At 40.7% G+C, this 20,467-nt stretch overlaps 2 non-coding genes across 2 annotated transcripts; both read left to right on the top strand.

The window, feature by feature from the left end:
• Positions 1-17,374: 17,374 nt before the first annotated feature.
• Positions 17,375-17,446, top strand: TRNAD-GUC (transfer RNA aspartic acid (anticodon GUC)). Its single transcript has one exon. It is a non-coding gene; the product is annotated as a tRNA-Asp (tRNA).
• Positions 17,447-18,035: 589 nt separating this feature from the next.
• Positions 18,036-18,107, top strand: TRNAW-CCA (transfer RNA tryptophan (anticodon CCA)). The gene has a single exon. It is a non-coding gene; the product is annotated as a tRNA-Trp (tRNA).
• The last annotated feature ends 2,360 nt before the right edge of the window (positions 18,108-20,467 follow it).

Consider the following 20,467-nt stretch of genomic DNA (forward strand, 5'->3'; position numbering starts at 1 on the left):
CTCACCCTCCTGCACATGCTGCCTGTACCCCGGTTCTTGTATAAAATAAAGTAATCTTTAAAAAAAAAAAAGAAGAAAGATAATTTCCTTTTTCAACCTTGAAGTCTGACACATCATGTTGCCTTGTCCTTCAGAGTCATGTTTTACGTAATCTCCTTTATTAAGTTAAAAATCAGGGTCAAATTTGCACCATTGCTACCACATAGTAGAAGACACAGTCCTTGCCCTGCTGGCAAACGAGGCGCTCTTCCGCAGTTAACAGGGGTATGTGGAATCTCAATGAAATTTCCCCACATATCCTACTCGGTAAAACATTGCCACTAGACAGTAGTCTTATTCAGTTTCATGATTCTGTAAGGTGAGCAATGAAGAAGTGCACAGTATCAAAAATAATTGAATATGTTAGCTTAGACCATCTCATTTTATATCAAAACTTTAGAATTCTGTATAAATTCAATAGATTTATTCAGAATGCTCTTCCTCTATTACTGAGAAAATAAAAATTGGATTGTGTTTTTCACATTTTCAGGAATTGAGGTAGGAAAAATATTGACACACTACAAGGAAATTAAGTATAATTTCCTGTCGTTGATTTTTATGATCATGAAAAATGTTTTCACCCTCCTCATTATTGAAACTTCAAAAACATCAATGGACATAAATCTTACACATCAAAATGCTATTTAAATTTTAGTTTTAATACAAACATAATACACAGAAATCTCAGTTACAATACTATGGGTTTTTAAATTTTTAAATGCTTTTTATTACCTGATATTTTACATGTATAAATTAAAACATGCGATATGCTAGTTATGATGTATCATAATAAATCAACGTGTATGTTGGTGTTTATTTTTTGCTCTATTTCATTTTCCTAGCTTTATCATCTTTTTAAGGAGGGTTGTATTTTGTCTTTTTTCTCCTATGCACTATCTGTGTGTGAACATATCACAATGTACCTATCCACTTAGTAAGTGCATTCCGATTGTTTAAAATAAATGCACTGTTTTAAAGGCCAAAAAAAAAAAAAATAAATAAATTTTAGTTTGACAGGCAAGTCTTAAGTTACTAAGGGAGAGGGGTGAATACTGAATCAAAACATCTAAGAAAAATATCTCACCTTTGTTCCTCTGTAAAAGGTCACTCCTAGATGACTTTTGTGGTTTTAAATCCTGGTATTGTTCTGGTTTTGGTCATCTGGAAGTTTCCTCTGACCCGCCTTTTATTTAAGTGTTCCAAATGGCACACACATGCACTCTCCTTTCACAGAGGCTCCCAATATTCTCATTTATCCTCAGGAGATTGGCATGCCCTAGGGGACCTTCATTTTCTCTCTGCTCTGGGTTGTTCAGGACTGCCAAGCACTCCCTCATAGATGATGCTGGAGAAGCTACATCAGCCTGGCAGCCAGCGCCTGCTCCTAGGCTGAGTGCAAAACAGCCAGTAGACTGCCAAGAATAACATTCGTGTGGGCCTCCCGGTGGCGCAGCGGTTGAGCGCTGGGTTGCGAAGCTGCCCGCGGCCTCTGCGCGCCGGTTCGATCCCCGGCTGCTCCCCGGCCACCGGAGGAGGATCCCACATGGTGCGCAGACCTCTCCTGCCACCCGCTGCTCCCCTCAGCAGTGTGCTTCGGCCCTTCTGCCTGCTCTGCTCCCCACTCTGGCTCTGGTGAATTCTCTCACCCTCCCGCGCTTCTGACTGTACCCAGTGCATGTATAAAACAAAACAAACAAATATAATAAATAAATAAATAAAACATGCCTCTATAAAAAAAAAAAAAAAAAAAAAAAAAAAGAATAACATTCTGTTGTACCCTGATTCCCTCCCTCAGGGACTAGTGAGCCTGAGTCAGACTTTAATCGCGAGTAGACTCTAAATGTCTGCCTAGAGAAACTCAACCGCCCAGGCCAGGCCCCTAGGCTTCTTCTGCACTAGGGTTTAGGAGTCATGGAGTTAAAAGCCACCATCTGAAACCCACCTACACCAGACTGCCTCTGAACTAAACCAGCCTCTACTTTTCCACCGACAACTTCATTAGCCTCTGATAAAATTAAACAGAAGTGGGACCTCCCTGGTGATGCAAGGGGTTAAGTCTCAGTACTATGAAGCTATCACCTGCCTGCAGTCTGAGTTTGATCCCCAGCCAGGGAGTTGACCCACATTGCGCGGCAGACCTCCCCTGTCTTGCCCGCTGCTCCCCTAAGCAATCTACCTGTTCTGCTTCCCACTCTGTCTCCGGTGAATCTTCTCACTTCCCTGCACCTCTGGCTAACACCCCAACATCCCAGCTCTTATATACATAAATAAATGAAATAAATCTTTGAAAAAAATTAATCAGAAGTTCACGTGGGTTATAACTCTACTCCCTAGGATTATGTGACATGAAATATGTCAGAAGGAGAAAAGCAAACAAAGCAGGTGAAATAAGAATAAACCAATGGACTTTGTCATGGAACTGAGGTTACCAGAGGGGGAGGGAGTATGGGTGGGAACAAGGGTGGATTCACCAGAGGGTGGTGCTTTTTTTAATTAAAGAAAGTTTGCTCTACATATAAAATCAAAGCTATAAAACTTCTAAAAAAATAAGAGAATATCTTCATAACTTTAGTTTGGACAATTATTTTAGATATGACAGAAAAACACTAATGAATTGAATGTCATCAAAATTAAGAACTTCTACCCTTACCACTGTTAAGAGAATAACAGACAAGCCAGACTAGGAGAAGAAAATACTTGTAAATAAATTATCTGATGAAGGAGTTGTACCTAGAATGTATCCAACACCCTCAAAATCCAATAATAATAAAAAGCAACTAAATTTTAAAATAAGCAAAAGATCTTAAGTGACATTTTATTATAGAAGATATATAGGTGGTGTACAAATTCCTGAAGAGCAGTATTAGTCTAAAGGGAAATACAAATTAAAACCACAATGAAATAGACTATACATAATTAGAAAAATAAAAACTCCCTAAATACCCCACTGGTAATATATGCTAATATTTAACCGAGTGCTATTATAGCACAGCAGTTGGAATTATACCTTGAGATTACTTGGTATTTAAAAATTCAATTTTCTACATCTGGATTATAAGGATCAAAAATTTTAATCTTATAAGTAAGTTACACATCTTTGTATCAAACATAGAAAGAGATAAGTACAAAATGGGAAAAAATCCCTCTGATTTTCTCATTAGATGTGCATCATCCTCTTTCCTATGCATATGTAGTGGACTACTGCATAAAATATTGCTTGTTTTGATTTCCAAGGCTCTATTTCTTGCCCTCCTCTGACTAGATAAGTGGGCTCCCACTACTGCAGAGATTTTAGCAGGAGTGCTTAAGAGAACACATGCAGTGTTTTTTTTTTTTTTTTTTTTTTTTTTTTTTTTGTTTTTTCTTTTAAAATGGAAGGCCCTATTGCTCTGTGACCCAGAAAAGACTGGAAAGAATATGCAAATAGTTTTAATAATTTTCCCTGGCACCTCTCCCACTCTATCTCCCACTCTCAAACTGGTTAGGACCCTCTGAGTCAAGACAAATAGAAAGAGTGAAGAGAAGAAGCAATAGGGCCAAGCGCAGAGTGAGGTGGAGGCATGGGGCCATGTGACAGATGCAGTGGATGATGCCCCAGTATGTATCCCTCTCTTCCTCTCTAATTTACAGAACCCCAATTTTGCTCAAGTGCCATTTTCCTAGCCTTCTTTGCAGTGAATCATAGCCATGTGACAGTATGAGTCAATTAGATATGGGCAAAAATCTGCTAAAGATTTCCAGAAAATTCTTTGTTTTCTTGCTATAGACACCATTTTCCTTCTTCCTTCCTTAAATGCAGAACAGATAGCTGGCATGCAGCAGCCAGTTTGTAACCATAAGGCAGCGGCATAACAGGTTAAGACAGGATAGCAAAAGCAAATAAAGGCCCTAGATTCACACTGACTAATACAGTAGCCCCTAGCCCAGTCTGCTGTGTGGGCTGGATGGCAAGTGACAGGGCACAACGCAGTAAAGCAGGTGGTAGACGAGATGTTGTTGAGGCCTCTTTGGAAAATGCAGCCATCAGAAAGTGGAACCTTATTCCCCTCCCCATCAACAATAATAATATGAGCTTGCTAGTGATCGTTCAGCATGCACCATGATCTAGGTTAAATGATTTATGCTTTACATCTTTTTCTCTTAATAACCCCTCAATTATGTCTCCACTGTTATCTGTATTTTACAGATGAGGAAAAAAGTTTGGATAGTTGGGAAGCCATTGAACTAGTCTTGAACTAAGGTCCATCTGACTCCAAAGTCTGAAGCAACCAATAGTGAACAGAGAACTAAACTTAATTTATTCAGATGTTTCACAACAAAGGAGCTAAGTTCAGACCACTTTCCTACTTGATCCTTTAAAATTTTCCTATGCTCTGACCCTCTTGGTCCACACCTTGGGACTGCTCCTTGGTCATGGACCCAAGTCAAGATTCCCATTCTCTACCAAATGCTTTCCTGGGCCAGCCACTGCAGCAGTGGCTGCAATCCCCGCCTGGCCAGGGAGCTAACCCACATGGCGCAGCAGACCTCTCTTGCCTTGCCCACTGCTCCCCTCAGCAGTGTATTTTAGTAGATCTGCCTGTTCTTCTCCCTACTTTCTCTGGTGAATCCTCTCACCCCCTGCACCTCTGGCTTACACCCCAATTCTTGTATGCATAAATAAATAAATCTTTAAGAAAAAAAAACTTATTGGAATGCTTAAAAGGAGGTCACAAGAAATGAAGCCTTTCAAAATCAAGAAACCTTAAGAATTTCCATCAGCAGGAAAAAGATACAATAGTTATAAACAATATCAGATTGGATTCATACCTGAAATCTTAGACCAAAATTAACTCTAGATTAATATTTATATGTGAAAAAAAATGAAAACCTAAAAGTACAAGAAGAAAATATGGCAGAATTATTTCATAATCTGGGAGTAGGAACAACCTTTGTGAGCATAATGCAAAACATTGAAGCTATAAAAGGAAAGAAGTTAAATATAAAAAACATTTTAAATTCTTCTTAAATTAAAAACATCACAGACAAACTGAAAAGACATGAAAAGCCAGGATCAACTCTTTGCTTTCCTATAACTCAATAAGAAAAAGACCAATAACTCGATCAAAAATGGGCAAAAGATATGAACAAATAGTTCCCAGGAAAGGAATTTTGAATGACTTTTAAACATGAAAATACACTCAATTTCCTCCATAATAAGAGAAACGCAAATTAAAACTACCAGATTGACAGATAAAAATTTTGATAACACCATGTGGATGAAGGTTAGAGAAACAGATGCTCTCCCATATTGCTGGTAGGAGTGTAAACTGACTCAACCCCTGTGGAGAACAGCTTGACTATATGTATCAAAATCCAGAATGCATGTTTTGGCAGGCACCATGAGTTGTAAACCCCAAAATCATTCCTCCATATTCCATGCTAACAGAATCCAATTGCTCAGGTGGCAATGTGCCAAATTCCAAATGATGGCATTTATTTGCTGATTCATTTATATTTATTAAGTTTTTATTGTGTACTATACACTACTCCTGGAGGGACAAGATGACGGAGGCAGCCCAAAGCCCAGCCCTCATGATAATCCTATATCTGCTGATTGAGTTTCCAAAGTAAAATGACAACAATGGAATTCTTTTTTTTAAAGATTTATTTATTTATGCATATAAGAACTGGGGTACAGGCCAGAGGTGGCGGGTGGTAAGAGGATTCACCAGAGACAGAGTGGAGAGCAGAACAGGTGGACTGACTGAAATACACTGCTGAGGGGAGCAGCAGGCAAGACAGGAGAGGTCTGCTGCGTTATGTGGGTTAGCTCCCTAACCCCTTGCACCACAAGGGAGGCCCAACAGTGGAATTTTTATGCCTGTTACAACCCTTAGTAATAATGATGATGTCCTCATTGTCTTAGGTGCTGTTTTAAAGGGTGCTCTTCCATTCTAGAATGACTCTACCAGAAAAGTTTAGAAGAAAATCAAAACTGAAAAAAAAAGTACCCATGACAGATACAAAAGAGAAAGTACTCAACCTCTTTAACAATAAAGAAAATTGGAATGAAGTCAATAATAAGATGCCTTGGAAAGATGTGCAATAGAGGAAGGATGTGCTCAGAAATACTTTCAAATCATGAGCATCTTTGTTTGATTGGAGATTTTAAGGTAGTATATAAATTTCTGGGCATATCTCCAGATTTAAAATGATTAATACAGTATTGTTAAATTAAGGAAAAACAGCGTTACTCTAAACAGATTTCAGTTCCTAAATCTGTTCAGTTCAGAACACTGAAAAACTGACATTATAATCAGTACCCATTTCCTTTTGTAAGATAGTCACTTTCCAAGCCTCCTTGTGACCTGACAGTGTCTAAAGCCACCTAGGGGAACAACAGCCAGAAATCTCAGAAGGCGTTTTTCCTGTTAAAAGTGACAAATTAAAAAAAAAAATAGAGTTTGTTGGAGCTGCCTGTTCTCTCATGTGCCAATCTTGAAAGTGGCCATGATGCTTGGAAGTACAACAGCCATCTTAGAACCATGAAAAGGAAAGTCAGTGTGCTAAGGGGTGCAAAGAAGAAAGACCCAGAGCTCCTCACCTTATTGAGCAACCAGACATCACTTGAGAATTGTAGCTGTAGGTCAAATGTGGGTGAAAGACTTTCCTCTATATATTTCTTGGTACTTTTTTTTTTTAAGATTTATTTATTTATGCATTAAAGAGCTGTGGTACAGGCCAGAGATGAGGGAGTGTGAGAGGATTTACCAGAGACAGAGTAGGGAACAGAACAGGCAGACTGACTGAAACATTCTGCTGAGGGGAGCAGTGGCAAGACAGGAGGGGTCTGCTGCACCATATGGGTTGCTCCATGGACAGCCCGGGATGGAACTCGTGCTGCAGAAGTCGTAGATTTGCTTCATAGTGCGGTGCTTAACCCCTTGCGCCACCAGGGAGTCCCCTTCTTGGTACTTTTTTAAATTTCATGCTATTTGCATGGATAGGCTATGAAGGCAAAATATGACACTCTGGCATAAGGATTATTTTGAGCTTGATAAAGACACTTAAAAAATAGCAGCTGCAAAAAGAGAACTCTGACCTCTCCTTTTTCTTCCAGAAAGCAGGAGATAAAATTCCCATGTCAAAGGTGCCATAGAACCTCCATACCAGGGAGAAAGAAATATCCTTATCACCAGAGATGAGTTGCAGAGGCCGAGAGGAGTCCACACAAACAGACCTTGTTAAAATAACTCTTATCATCCCCTAGCTTTCCCATACATTGTGGTTACTTTCCCACAACCAGCTCTCTTGTTCAATCTAGTGCAAAAGCCTTCTTCGGGTCTTCATTTTCCAATGGGACTCCTAGGTACATGTAAAAATCTGTATGTAGTCTTCCTATTTGTCTGTCTGTCTTATTTCAATTTAATTCTAAAGCCCAGCTGGAGACCATAAGAGGGAAGAGATCAAGTTTTGCCTTCTCAACACCTATTCAAATGAAACATTAATACCTGGCACAAATAAAACATTAATACTGTAACAGGGTGGTCCCCAGGAAAGGGGGAGGTTCCCTGCCCCACCCAAGGGAGGGTGGAGCTGAGCAGGAAGAAGAGAAGCTGCAGAAGAGACTGAGGAAGGAAGCAGGATGGAGCCAGGAGACCTGGAGGAGGCGCATGGAGCCTAGAGACACATGAAGAAACTGCGCTTGTCTTTTGGTCGTGGACTGGGTGACACAGATGTGGGTGAGACCCGTGGGGAGGTGACAATGGCAGCTTTTTATCTTGATGTTGATTTTGCTCTTTTCCTTCCGGGCTTGTCCAGTTGTTTGTGACCCTTTTCTGTGGGTCCCCACTGGAAGATGCTTTAGACTTGTAGCAGGCTTTGGGGCCTTGTTCTGGGCCAATCCCATATGGATGGACTTTTACCCACGAGGGGACGGGTAACTTTGGGTGCTTCATTTAGAAACTAGACTCTTTGCCTTACCTGTATTGTTTCCTAGTTTTATTAAAGTTCCTTCCCATTAAAGTCTCCTATGTTTTGTGTTGATGCGGCGGATGGCAGAACCCTACATAGAATAGGCAGGTTTGCGGGGTTTGGGCTACCCTCTCCCTGTCCTATAACAATACCTTATGAATCCTTAAACCTTTACACCAAAAATATTCTTTGCCTACTTTGGTTTTGTGCAAAGTAGTTTTTTTTGTGCAAAGTGTTTTGTTGTTGTTGTTGGTTTGTTGGTTTTTTTTTTTTTTTTTGACCTACTTTGGTTTAGTGGAAGTGTACTTTAAAAAAAACATGTAGTTTGATGAGAAATGCAAAACAAAAAAGGAAATTATAGACAAAAGAACACCAGCAATCTCGACTCCTATTATGTTGATAAAGTTCAAAGTGTCAGAAGTCTTATCCATAGACTAACATACTCAACATCACTTTCAATATGTCCATCAACAAACAACATAAAAATAAAGCCCAAGTATTGTTTTCTATTGTAACTATAGAACAAAATAGGACTTTCTTAATTTGAGAACCCAGAAACCTGTGTCCAATGCTTTTTGAGAATTTACTGTTAGATTTTTTTTTTAATTCCCAGATGCTGATTTTTAGTTCTTCAAGAATGAGTAGCCACAGCTCTACGGTTTCAAAGACTAAACCTTCCAGGCTTGTTGGTGTGTGGTTCCTTTCTCTAAAATTCCAGACATTCTCTTCTCCCGGCATCACCACGTGGGGAAAACGCTGAGCGAAAATGGCTGTGATCTTTGTGGGGGATTGTCTGATAATACCTCTCCTGAACACCAGAGAGCGCGCGGAGGCCCGTCACTTGTTTTTCTTTAAACATGAATCGAAGTCCGTACCGAGAATAACAAAAGACTCGAAACAGAGGGGCCTGCAAACAAAGGGACAAGGAAAAAGGCTGCCCGCCCAGTTTTACTGGAGCTCAAGTTTGCTTCCTCACCCCACCCTCCAGCCTCCTAGCCTTAAGGAACTGCAAACGACTTAAACTGCCAAACAAATCTTGGACTAACAAGGAAAATCAAAGCAGAATAGATTAGTCACCACCACCAAGCGTCTGGGAAGAAGATCACAGGTGCATTTGAGCTATGTGCTTGGCCTGATATTAGTACTCAAAAAAAATGCTTTCAGTGTTTGTTTTTCTGATTTCAAGAATAACATATGCACGTAGAAAATTTAAAAAACAGAAAAGCAAAAAGAACAGAAATCAACATATTCTAACACAACTAGAACTATTTTTAATCTTTCTAAGTATTTCTTTCCAGACTTTTTTTACAGTAGTTTAGTGCATAGAAAATTAGGACTCCACATGCTATTTTCTACTGGTTTCTCTTCTCATTTAGTATATCAACAACTTAAATTCTGATAACATAATCTTGTCAGTAATCACATGGTTGAATAACAAGTAAAAGAATAACAAAATTTCAAAAGCTGCAGCTTTTTGCCCTAAGATAGCAGCAACTTGAATGCCAGATCCAAATCATGTATTTAGGCAGGACTTTTTCTGCTGCTTTGCATTTAGAAGCTGAAACAGGTTAAGAAAAGAAGGAATGGAAACTATTTCATACCACCCTGAACTACTATAAGGATCTTGTCATTCCCAGTGGCCTGACAGCCGCCCTAAAGGACCAGGGGAGAGTGTGGGTACCCAAAACCCAGGTACTCCCACCCCTGCCAGTGCTTGTCTTAAGGTCAGACAGAGCAATCAGTACAACTACTCATGTGGGCAGGTCAGCAGGTGGTGAGCAAGCCAGAAAAGACAGAGAGGTCACTGACCTTGAGACCTGGAACCAAAGGCAGCTGGCCTTTTCTCAAAGGAGAAGCCTGGCACAGGAGACAGCCCAGGCACAGATAGATGTTGGGGAGGTGATGCCCTGGAAGCCAGAATGGACAACTAATCACTGAGCCCAGACTTCCCCTTCTATTACTCCAGCAGGTAATGGGTGATGTGATGGTCTTGAGACTGAGAATTTAGGAGAATCACTGGAGCACTCTGAGCTCTGTTCCCTTGTCTGTGTAAGGGAAAGTCTCCAAAAGATCTGTAACTGTTCTGCCAGCTTTTCAAAGTCTATGCTGTTTAGCTATCCCCAGCGATGCACCTGAAGAGCAGCCAACACCTTTCCCACCTCCTGCAGTCCTGTCCCACAAGAGGTAACCTCTCTGCATGCAATTGCCCAAATCCCCCTCTGCTCTTCCACAAGTGCTGAGCCTTTGCACTAGCTTTTCTGTCTTGCATAAATGCTGGGAAGACTTTTCACCTTCTCTTTCAAAGTTTTATCATCCTTCAAAGGCCTGAGTACAAGGTCTTCCTGGTCTACTGCAGGCAGACCTGTCCTCTCTACTCCCATGATATTCTGCACGTATTTCCATCATTTTCTACCAGGTGACCTTGACATGCCCATGCATCAATTTCCTTGTCTGTAAAAGGGGGGAATTATTTTACCAATCTCATAGGGTTGTAATAAGGATTAAATGATTAACGAAAGTAAAGAACTCGAAACTGAACCTGTGTATAATAAGGTCGTAATAAGAGGGAAGTACGTCTCCACCACAGCACTCAACAGATTATATTACAACTGTCAACAAAGATTCCACTTCTCTCTTGAAAGTTTAGTACCTTGAGGGTAGGAAGAGAATCATTCATATCTTTGTTTCCAGTGCCTAGCTGTCTACCTGGCATAAAGGATTAATCGATAATGTTTTATTTTTTTTTTTAATGGGAAGGAAGGGCGTTCCTGGTGCCCAAGGGGTTCAGACATAACCTATGAAGCTGTCCACAGCCTCTGCAGCACAAGGTCAATCCCTGGCCAGCCAGGGAGCTACCCATATGGGGCCTCAGACCTCTCCTGCCTTGCCTGCTGCTTCCCTGAGCAGTGCTTTTGGTCCATCTGCCTGTTCTGCTCCCCACTCTGTCACTGGTGAATCCTCTCACCCTCCCGTGCCTCTGGGCTGTACCCCAGCTCTTGTATGCATAAATAAATAAATCTTCAAAAAATAAGTAAAATAAAATGGGTAGGAAAGGAAAAGAATGAAGTGTTGATTGAATTGGAGGGGGACAGACTTTCGTTTGTAACGAAACTATTATTTCGGGGCTATTTGTAACTTGGGGCTATTGTTTAAATAAGATAGGCTGGGAAATAGTAAAGTATGGACATCTTCAATAGATGTTTTTCCCTTCATAATCTAAACAGATATCCATCTCATTCTGTCTCAGGCCCAAATCACAAACATTCACCTTTGAATTTTAATGTTTATGGACAGTTAGTTCTCATATTTGCATGGGAAGTGTGCATTCTAATAGATGTAGATCACGTATTTGTGAATAAATGATTATGAAATCTAAAACCTACCCAGGAGCAATTTATTTTTTTAATTTTTTTAAAGATTTATTTATTTATTCATACAAGAACTGGGGTACAGGCCAAAGGTGTGAAGGGTGAGAGGATTCACCAGACACAGAGTAGGGAGCAGAATAGGCAGATTGGCTGAAATACACTGCTGAGGGGAGCAGTGGGTGAGACAGGAGAGGTCTGCTGCACCATGTAGGTAGCTCCCTGGCTGGGGATCGAACTCATGCTGCAGTGGCTGCAGACAGTTTCATAGGTTGTGTCATAACCCCTTGCTACCCAGGAGCAATTTAGACTCTTCTTTATTATAGGGAAGGAGAAAGGAGAAGAAGAAAAAGGTTGGATAATGAGCTGGCCCAAGTTCTTGTTTATATTACATTCAAAGACTGAGTTGAGGAAGTGAGAATAACAGAAAAAAGGGAAGAAACATCAGAAACCAGGTAATGTATGCTCTACTTATAACTTATTAATGGTTTCCCATTACTCTTAAGATATAAACAAGATTTATGTAAGAAAGTAAAATGATTGGGCACAGAGTGGAAGAAAATGTGTCTTCCAATATATATTATATATGTGTTAATATATGTTATATATGTATTAATACATTCCAAAACACAGAAGTCCTCCTTATCCATGGAGGAGACATTCCAAGGTCCCCTTTAAGTGCCTGAAACTACTAATAGTACTGAACCCTACGTATACAATGTCTTTTTCTATCATGCTATAGAAATCTATGATATAGAAAAGCAGTTTAATTTATAAATTAGGTTCAGAAAGAGATAAACAATAATAGAATAAATATAACAACATTCTGTGATAAAAAGTTATGTGAATGTGGCTCTCTCTTTTAAAATACCTTATTGCTGTCATCTTATGATGATATGAGATGATACAAGACTGATGTGATGAGATGAGGTGGTGTGAATGACACAGGCATGTGGCATAGCCTGAGGCTCCTGTTGACCTGACCCCACATCAGAAAAAGGATCATGTGCTTTTGGTGATTCTGGATCTTCAAGTTATTAGGATATCAGGGAAGGTGGTACTGCTGGTTGAGAATCCTTGAGAGTTGAAGGCTTTTTTGCCACAATCACTTTTGTGTTTTTGGGCCATTTTTAAGTATAATAAAGGTTACTTGAGCACAAGCAGTACCTCAACAAAGATAGTGTAGATGACTACTAAGTACAAAGTGGGTAGCTAATAGTATGCAACGTGAATATGCTGGACAAGGGATGATTCACTTTCTGAGCAAGGCAGAGCCAGAGGGCTGGAGATTTCATCAGGCTACTCAGGACAATGTAACTTAAAATTTATACATTATTTATCTCTAGAATTTTCCATTTACTATTTTCAGACCAATGTTGACAGTGTGTAACTGAAACCATGAAAAGTAAAAGCACCTATAGGGTGCAAAGGGTACAAACATGGTTTAAAAAAATTCATGAAAAAAAAAAGACTAGTAATCAGAATATTTTTTTAACTTTCTAAATGCCATAATAAGAAAACAATCCATTTAAAAATGGGCAACAGAAATAAAACCACCCACATGTGGACAATTAATTAATACAGTAACACAATAGCTAAGATTTGGAAAAAACTCAGTGCTCAACAACAGATGAATGGACAAAGAAGACATAGTACATACACTAAATGGACTACTATACAACAATAAAAAGTGGTGAAATCCTGCCATTTGCTACAAACTGGATGTACCTAGAAGGCATTATATTTATTAAAATAAGCCAGACAGGGAAGACAAACACCCTATGAATTCACTCATATGTAGTATATACAGAAAACGAGCAACAGAACTAAATAAACTAAAAATAAAATTTGGACTGTAAGATGAATTAGTGGTTACCAGAAGGGAAGGAGGAAGGGGGGATAGGTAAATTGGGACAAAGGAAATAGTGGTACTTGGGCCTCCCTGGTGGCGCAAGGGGTTAAGACCCAACCTTTGGGGCTGTCCAAAGCCACTGCAGCACAAATTTGATCCCCAGCTAGGGAGTTGCCCACTTGGCGCAGCAGACCTCTTCTGACTCGCCCGCTGCTCCCCTCAGCAGTGTGTTTCACTCAATCTGCCTGTTCTGTTGCCCACTCAGTCTCTGGTGAATCCTCTCATTCCCCCCCCCCATCTCTAGCCTGTACCCCAGTTCTTGTATGCATAAATAAGTAAAATCCTTTAAAAAAAATAGTGGTACAGTGAAGGACAGAATGGGGCATTTAGCAGTGAACTTAATGGAGGACATACAAATGTTGATTCTCAATGATGCACCCCTGAAACTTATGTAATGTTTTAATAACAATGTTACTTCAATAAAGAGAAATGTAGGGCCTCCCTGGTGGTGCAGGGTTAAAGACATAGCGCTATCAAGTGCTATCAACATTATCATAGCGTTGCCAGCCAGTCAACTCGTGCAACATGAGTTCGATCCCTGGTCAGGGAGCAACCCACATGGTGAGGCAGACCTCTCCTGTCTTGACTGCTGCTCCCCTCAGCAGTGTATTTCAGTAGATCCACCTGTTCTTCTCCCCACACTGTCTCTGGTGAATCCTCTCACCCCCCACACCTTTGACTTACACCCCAGTTCTTGTATGCATAAATAAATAAATTTTAAAAAAAGAAATGTAATAAGCTAAAGATTTACATGCTTAAATAAATCCATAAAAGTATGTTCAACATACTTAATCCCTAGAGAAAAGCATATTTATACCACAAAGAGATACCACCACATACCTATTTTAGAATGACTCAAATAAAAAAAGTTATAGTATCAAGTGCTAACAAAGACATGGAACATGCACACTCATGTATTGTTGGTGGGAATGCAAAATGTTTCAGCCACTTGGGAAAACAGTTTGATAGTTTCCTAAAAAGGTACACATACCCTAAGTTCCAGCAGTGCCGCTCTTAGTTTAGATATTGACCAAGAGAAATGAAGATATATATCCACACAAGAACATGTATGCTAATGTTTATAATAGCAATATATATATAATATTGAAAAGCTGGAAGCAATCCAATGTTTACTATAATAGATAAATAAACCCAGTGTCTAGTGCATAGATAAATATGTCTGCACCATAAATACTAATCAGCAATTTTTAAAAAAACAACTGATACTCAGCAACATGGATGACTCAAAAGTCAAGTGAGTGAAGTCTCAAAAGGGTGTAAACTATACAGGTCTATTTATATGACATTCTGGAAATGGAGATCAGACCAGGGTCTGGAGGGAAGGGATTGACTGCAAAGAGACATAAGAGATCATTGTGATGGAAGGGGTGGGGGAGATGGAATGAGCCTGTAACTTGATTATGGTGAAAATTCATAACCAGTACACACACACACAAAATGTGATATTATTGTACACACTTCTTCCATTGCAGTTGATGGAAACTCTATCCTTCCAGTTGCTCAGGCCCATAATTTTAGAAGCATCTTTCGTTGTTCTTTTACTCTCCAAGCTCACGTTCACTCTATCGGGAAATTCCGTTGATTCTGTTTCAAAATATTTCAGTACCTCTCACATTCTCCACCCGTCCCACTCTCACCAGATCCATCAGCATTTATTTCCTGCCTGGATTATTGCAGTAAAGCTCATTGGTCTCCCTAATTCTGCTCTTGTGCCCCTACCCTCCACTGTCAACCCAGTAGCCAAATGACCTTCATAAAGTAAATCAGGTCTTATCACTTCTCTGTTCAAAAACCCTGCCCTCCATTTCCTTCACAGTAAAAGTCAAAGTATTTACAATAGCCTTTAAGTCTCCACAGGCCTCCGGGATATCTCTATGACTATGTGACCACTTCCTTCAAGTCTGTTCAAATATTACCTTATTACAATGAGGTCTACTTTGACAAGGCTATTGAACTCGGCACTCTCCAAATCCCCTCGCCATGTTATTTTTGCTTATTTCCATTCCTATCACAATCTAAGTTATTTATTTTATTAATTATATTCATTATTTGTTGTCCATCTTCCCCGTTATGGGATAAGGTCCAAAAGAACAAGATTTATCCATTAAAACTTTCCCATGTATCTAAAACAATGTCTTGCATAGTATAGTTCAATACTAAATGACTAACTACAGTGTCTGCTCAGTAATTAGAGATTAGTAAGTATTAGTACAGGAATAACCGTGATGCTTCGGTTGAGAATATTTATAACATTTTTGTATGTATTTGCTAATACGCATTTGTGGAACTATGTGACAAGGTGAAAACTGCACAGGATTTGTAGTCAAGACTGGGGTGAATCCCGGTGGCTCGTCATGAGCTGCCTACCTGTGCAACCCTGCATAGGACTCTCTTTGTCCACCTGTAAAATAGGTATAAATACACTTGCCCTGCTGACCTCAAGAGGTGGTTGAGAAGATGGAATGAATGTGAAATTGTGCAAGCTGTGACAAGCTATACAAGCAATTGTTTAGGCAGCAGGAGATTTGAAACTTTCAATGATATCGATTGCCATCATGCTGTTTACCTCCAGTAAGAGGTCTGTGCCCTCTGGCCTGCCAGTCAGATTTTATTTTCTCCCAGTGCTGACTGCGAGGATTCTCTGACTCCCTGACTCCATTCAGGTTAATTGCCTTCTCTTTTCCTTTCCATTTTAGGAAGATGGACAACAGGTGCTGAGTTCCTTTCTCCCTGATCCCTGCTGACTTGGGGCCCTTGCCTTTTCCCAGGGAGGGGGGAAAAAAGAGCAATAACAACATGTGTATGAACACTGGCATAGCTTTGCTAGTTCTCAGGTGGGGAGGAGGGGGTCTCTGCTCAAGGGGCAAAGATGAAGCCTCTTTTCCTGTGAAGCAGGGGGGCAAACGGGCAGTTTAGGTGCCCTGGGTTCCTGCCACCCTGCAGCTTTGCCAACTAGAGAACTGGGGCAAGGACTGGGGTAACTCCCTTTGAAGTTACCAGGGAAAGTACATCATCAGAGTTATCACAGTGTCCTTTGACACACTTACTGGAGGGTCAGAACTAAAAGGAGATCACAGGGCAAAATTGTATTGGGGGGGGCGGGAATATGTCTCTGAAATTTTCATTTTTCAAGTGTGTGCATTGAACAAATCCCTTTCATGGGGTGGAAAATACCATGTAAGCATCTACGATCTAGAAAGATAAACTGTCAGAGCACTCACACGTGGATTTCCTAAGACGTGTAAGCTTAAGTTCTATAATAAAAACTTTATCAAGTCAGTTTGTGGCTACGAAGATGGTTATTTAGACTAATGTCCAAAATTGGCATGGGAGACCCTGCTGGTTCCTCTGAGAACAGGCTGGATCCTTCTGAAGCTCAGGAGAATAGACAGGACACTGCCTGTTCTCTTTCCTCCCTCTGGGTTTGTTTCATCAATCCCAATTTTGAAATGTACAAATGCATTATTTATTCATTTACATTTTTAGTTGTCATTTTCAAGTAAATGCAGGTGAAAGACTGAAATACAGGAAAAATCAGCCAGTAAACTTTCATCTGGCCGCAGCTGCTGGAATGCACAGCCCTTTGGTGTCATGAAAGCTGCTGACAGATTGTCTGGAGAGGCCCAGGGCTGTCAGCGCTGACTGGCAGGGCATCTGGCAACCACACGATAGCCTTGAAGTTCAACTGCAGAATGAAAATAGCAGCGCAGGAAGATAAAGCTCTGCTTCAATGCACACCCTCTCTGTCAGGATTAAAACAAAGCCAAAAAAAAAAAAAAAACCCAAAAAACAAAAAACCTTCTCTAGGAAAATCATTATTTATCTGGAAAAGTATAAAGGGGAGCTCCAAAAAACCATTTTCAACAATTCTCCACCACTAAAACTGGAAGGGCATTTTGTTTCATTTGCTCTAAACTGTTTACCCTTTCCAGAGAGAGTCTAAGCTGCCCAGCAAGGACAATAAACAGAAGAGAGGAACAAACGTCCATGTCTGCACACCTCCCAGGAGCAGGCAAAAGACCCTGGGGAGGGAACCTTTCTTTGTCTTAAAGAGACACTGGCGCGAGCCTTCACCACCAGCTCCTCGTTAGTATAGTGGTTAGTATCCCCGCCTGTCACGCGGGAGACCGGGGTTCAATTCCCCGACGGGGAGGTTCATATTTTTCTTCAACATTTTATGAAACACAAATACATGGGCTCAAGTATCTTTCTAAGGGAGTGTTTTAAAAATGGTAACTTTTAAGCCTACAGCTGGCTTGAGAGGAAATGCTGTCTATTAGCTGAAAGGAGAAGAAAATGCTCGGCGACACCTCGGTGGGCGTTCCCTGCCGCTCGTTGGCAGAGCTCTGCGCGTGCGCAAAGGCGTCCCGCCAAATTCCAACTCGAGGTCACGAACTCAGCGTGCGGAACCCACGTTGGGGGAGGGGAGGTCGCGCGGAGTCTCCGCCCCCCGCGGGGCGGGTCAGGGCGGAAACCGCTCGCTGAGCAAGAGGAAGGGCCGATTTCCTTTGGCCCGGGGACCTGACTAAACGGGAAGCCCCTTTCTCTCGCTTCTTCTGGCTTCGTCGCGACCTAGGTCGACAGCTAGTTGTCAGGAAAATCTGGGCGCCAAAGAAGTCGGTCTTTAACTGCGACTTACACGGAGTGGAAGGGCAAGGGAAAAAATAAAAGAGTGGAAGGCGCCCGGAAGAGACGCCATGTTTTCGGAGTCCTAAGAAACTGCGCGCGCCACAGCCCAGCAGGACCTCGTGGCGCAACGGTAGCGCGTCTGACTCCAGATCAGAAGGCTGCGTGTTCGAATCACGTCGGGGTCATGTCTTTTAATTTCCGTGCTTGTTTCTTGGTGCTTGAAGGGTATTCCCGCCATTTTTTGAAGACGCTTTTAATTTTAGAATTAAATCTTCGTTCGCGTCTTAGATTAATCTTTAGTCTGCAAAAGTCGACTCGTTATGTGTCGAAGAGCCTGTGAACTATTACTGCTGTGAGTTAGTGGCCATAATAGTCCCCTGAGGTCCTTCACAGGAAAGGTACCATGTACTGTGCAAGCTCTTTCCCACCAATAGTTTTTTTTAATTTAAATTTTATTTTTATATTCCCCATATAATTACAATCCCTTTATTTTGACCCCAATAGAGTGTCTCTGGTTCATAGTTGTTTGTTGATTTTGATATTTTCTTTCTTATAGTTATTCTTTTTTCCTGGTCCCTTATTTAAGTTTTCTAGATTCCTGCTACGAGTGAGACCATCCGGTATTTTTCTTTTTCTTTCTGGCTTATTTCGCTGAGCAAGATCCCTTCCAGCTCCATCCATGTTGCTGCAAATTGCATGAGTTTATCTTTTTTGATGCTGAGTAATATTCCATGGTGTATATGTACCACAACTTCTTGATCCAGTCATCTATTTTTGGGCATTTGGGTTGTTTCCAAAGCTTAGCTATTGTAAACAGTGCTGCTATAAACATAGGGGTGCAGGAGCTCTTTGGAATTGATGTTTCTGTGTCCTTTGGGTAAATACCTAGGAGTGGAATTGCTGGATCATATGGAAGCTCTATGTTTAGTAGGTCCAGAAATCTCCACACAGCTCTCCATAGTGGTTGGACCAGTTTGCACTTCCACCAACAGTGCAGAAGAGTTCCTTTTTCTCCACAATGTCGCCAACATTTGTTGTTGCTAGTTTTTTTAATATGTGCCATTCTCACTCCCACCAATAGTTTTAGATCCGCTTAGCTGCTGCAAGCGAGTACAAATTCTGACGTTGAATATTACAATAGTGCACATATTTAAGGCATTGTAAAGACCCTTACAACGTCTGATTAATTGCCCACTTTTGCAGATGCAATGGTGGCACAGAGATATAGGGACCTGCCAACAGGGACCTGCCAAGAGTCACCCAAGATTCCAAACCAGGCGACTGACTCCAGAGTCTCCTGTTTACTAACTAAATGTTTTGTAATAAAGATGGACACAAAAGAACGCTCTGGAAGCTGTTGGACTTGAAGTGATACAGCAATGCCACAGTTACATTTTCAGGATTCCTTCAAGTTGTGACAAGTTATTGCTACATATCAATTGTGGGTATTACCTCTTTAATAGCAGGGAGCAAAGCATATTCATTCACCTTTGGAAGCTCCAGGACCTTAGTACTAAACAGTGCCTTACGGACATGTGTCAAATATTGGTTGAACAAAAGATGAATAGCAAAACTTTGAGAAATTATATAATTACATCTTTGTCTACGAAAGTCCTTAGTTTTTCTGCTCAGTGTTTTGAAAATATAAAATATTAATTCCTTGTGATGCAACCTAGTATTGTGGCATAGCTGGGCATTGTATTTTAACTTTGTGTAGTCTTTCCTTCTCCTATTTGGTGTTTTGTTGTTTTGTTTTGCTTTTTAGCAGGAAGAGGCAGGTTAAGCCACAAAATACCATAATATGTTGGGATATATGCCATGAACAAATGCTGTGGGGTTTCTAATATGATAACACTAACTTTATTGTCAGTGATTCAAAAAGGCCTTACCAAGGAGCATCCTGAAAAACAATGACAAGTTTGCTGTATCACTTCAATGCATTTATTCAGCCTATGAACATATGTGAGTGCTTTCTATAAGTCAAGTGCTGTCACAATATCCCTGAGATCTGACTTCTTCAATTATGAAAGTAGAGGCTTCTATTGCTTGGCTACAGTTGTCACAGCAAAATAGCACAGACACAGGCAACAGAAATTTATTTTCTCACAGGTCTGGAGGCTTGAAGTTCAAAATCAAGGTGACAGCAGGGATGGATTCTTCCCTTGTGTTGGCTTGTAAGTAGCCACCTTCTCATCTTCTGGCCTCTCTGTAAGCAGGCATCCCTGGTGGCCTCCTGTGTATCCAAGTTTCTCTGTAAGCACATTGGTCATATTGGATTAGAGCCTACTCTGATGGCCTCGTTGTAACTTGATATATCTTAAGAGGCCTTATCTCCAAGTATAGTTTCATTTTGAGGTACTGGGTTAAGGACTTCAACGTGTGGATTGGGGGTTGGGGGTACAATTTTGTTCATCACTGAAGCCCATGTTCTTCCCTCCCCCGGCAACTTTTGTATGTGAACATATACTTGTATGCAACATGTACCTGTACTTGACCTTAGCTTGCTCCAAGCATCTTTGCTCATTTACACAAACTCATATTCTCG

This window comes from Talpa occidentalis, unplaced genomic scaffold, assembly GCF_014898055.3.
Source record: "Talpa occidentalis isolate TD23 unplaced genomic scaffold, MPIMG_talOcc4v2.1 talOcc4.595, whole genome shotgun sequence".
NCBI lineage: Eukaryota > Metazoa > Chordata > Mammalia > Eulipotyphla > Talpidae > Talpa > Talpa occidentalis.